The sequence below is a fragment of the Halyomorpha halys genome, unplaced genomic scaffold (assembly GCF_000696795.3).
Source record: "Halyomorpha halys isolate HHAL.00 unplaced genomic scaffold, Hhal_1.1 Scaffold1030.1, whole genome shotgun sequence".
In the NCBI taxonomy this organism is placed as follows: Eukaryota; Metazoa; Arthropoda; class Insecta; order Hemiptera; family Pentatomidae; genus Halyomorpha; species Halyomorpha halys.
In genome coordinates this window covers 6875-9580 of record NW_027113818.1, presented here as the reverse complement: position 1 = coordinate 9580, position 2706 = coordinate 6875, and the positions used below count along the sequence as shown (strand labels likewise).

The 2706-nt window shown below is 36.9% G+C and overlaps 1 protein-coding gene across 1 annotated transcript in view; it reads right to left on the bottom strand.

The window, feature by feature from the left end:
• Window positions 1–965, bottom strand: part of LOC112210904 (gustatory receptor for bitter taste 66a) — an 8178-nt gene extending 7213 nt beyond the window's left edge. The window contains exon 1 of the mRNA XM_024361479.2: window positions 829–965. The gene's annotated coding sequence lies outside the window, so the exon portion shown is untranslated. The remainder of the gene's footprint in view (window positions 1–828) is intronic.
• Window positions 966–2706: the final 1741 nt, after the last annotated feature.

The window sequence follows — 2706 nt, the reverse complement described above, 5'->3', positions numbered from 1 at the left end:
TCACTGGCGGTGTGAAATCGACTTGGGAGTGAAGATGGGTCACAGCTATGGAAATCCAAGCAGGTCTTGAACCACTACAGGATAGGAGGGAGAAATCTGCTCTGTCTTAATGAAAAGCATCTCGGCAACTAGTAAGCTACCTCCTGTCTTGACAGTTCTAGTCCGTCCGCTTCATCTCGGCAACTAGAACTGTTATTCTACCTCAGACTCTCTCACCTTGATCTCCTCTACCTAGTCAGTGTTCAGGGCTCATCCTCTGGCACGCCCGTTCCTAACTTATTATTGAATTCGCCTTGTCGTGGGCCTTCTGTAAAGTGGATATCAGGCTGGAGAAATCGCCTAAGACCAGACAACCCCGACAAATCCTTATTAAAATTATTATTAATCATTAAAATAAAGCATCCACTAATTTATTGTTTTTATTCTGTTTTAGAGGGATCGGGGGGGGGGGGAAGCCACGCGAAGCTAAGAATTGTCTTTTGAAATTAAATGTCTCCAGAGGTGGAGTGACAAGGTGCAGAGGGTATGACTCATGTAATCAGCCTCAAATACATCTAGCTCATGAGTGTGTAAGCTAGAGACCTGAAAACTCAACTTAGGACATCTCACAGCCTGGGTTTGTAAATTATATTTATATTGTAGCGTCTATTATCTGTTCTGTGAGTTTAACTGATATGAAGGACTGAACAGGACGCAAACATAGTGTTCTAGCAATAAAGCCAACGAATGCTAACCGATGGGCAATCTTGGGACAGTATCTTTGAATGAAAAACGTTCTCGTTATGAATGATTTGCTGTGTAAGCCAATTATAAAGAACCAATACGTACTTTGCAATTCGCGACTGCTGCACAATGAGTCAAGCGCCACACCAACGAGAGATAAACCAGAATCACTATGACATCTCCAGGTATAAATTGATGTAAAATTACATTACTAGAGCTAGCATTGAGATAAATAAAATAAATATGACTAATAGTACAAATATAACAGATGATAATGATAAAAAGCAATTGCTGAGAATAGATGGAATTAATCTCTATTGAAATCGAAACCAATCTGCATACAGCGTCGACGAGTTTTTCGATAGGTAATCTATATAAAGGTACTGGATGCTCAGTTTGTATTAGGAATTTTGAGCAGGTCTGAAAAGCATCGATCACAGCATCTACAAAAAACCTGAATTGTCCACAGTACAAAGCCATTGCTATAAATGACACAGCATACCTTATCGCTATGAGTACACTACCCCATGTATTACCTTCCACGTATAAAATGATACCAACTACAAGTAAAGCAAATATTTCTAACAAAGTTTTCTTTTGAGCGGGTGTATTCCCAACATTAATTCCAATTTCACGGAGAATGGAATGTAAGCTCTCAAACGAATGGACAGTCCTTACGACTGTGGTTTGGTAGTAATAAAGACTTAATATAAAACAGAGAAAAATAATTGAGTGGAATAAAGCATTAAATATAATTATAAGAAAATTAAATGGTCCTAACGTGTACGCTAACAAGATAAAATCCTTTCCATCAGTCACCAGGTAGCTTAAAAATGTGAGAGTAAAACAAGCAGATATCACCAGAGAATATAAAAAAAGGAGTTTATGCATTCTCAGTTTATTGTCAATAACCCTAAATGGGAATATTCCCAAAACTTTAGATGCTGTGAAAACGAAGTTTGATTCCATAACCTGACTAAATGGTCGGGACATAGTGCAGCTTGAAGTCTAAAGTAGGGAATGCCTGAGGATAAGAAGTAGAATGGCAAATATCGTTGTATCAAAATCGTCAAACAGTAACAAATGACATGGGATTTAGAATGTCACTTTTAACAATCACTTATCGCTACTCTTCTTTGAAGCAATTTGTCATTGAAAATAAAACATTGCTATTAGATGTTCCTAAACCACCACTTACGCCGATATTCGTTCGGTCTAAGAGATGACGTGTAAACAGCCAACTAATCCAAAATTAAAAAAAACATATCGGATATATTTAGAGAAATAGATCGAAAAAACAACATTTTCTGCAGTAATCAGTGAGGTGGGGAGAAATACGGACATGACTGACCAGGTTTCGATAATAATAAGGAAAATAATCAATGAATTTCGAGGGAATAAGGTTTCCAGCTAGTAGCTACCAGTCCCAAACACTTACAGGTCAATGTCTTTTCTGAGGCTGGGTTCAAGTTTGTAAATTTTCTTGGTGCCATTCATTTGGTGTGTTAAACAATAGTGCCTTGTGTAACTCGAACGTCGATTCTCGAGTCAGTGTTTGAAATTAGAGGAGAGATCTACTAGCCCTGATATCATCCAACCAGCTAAGCCTACATTATTTTATTTCCTTTTATATATCTATATTTATCTTAATTAATTTTTCTTTTTTATTATTTGGAGATCCCATAGACCTGAACAGCCACAAGGAAATTAAACTTTCCTCGCGGCCGTCATAAAATATTAACGGAAAATAATGAAAATGCGTCGAATAGCCCAACATTTCTTATCATTAAAAAAACAGACGAGCAAAATTTTACAACAGTTTTACCGTTTCTTATTAATAAATTCTGACGAACTCATATATTATTACTTTCTCCACCTCAAAGATTCCAGACACAATAAAAATAGGATTCCATAATGTCAAATTTCAAAACTACCTACCTAATCCGTTACGGTGCTTTACCTGTTTATCATATAACCACCCAA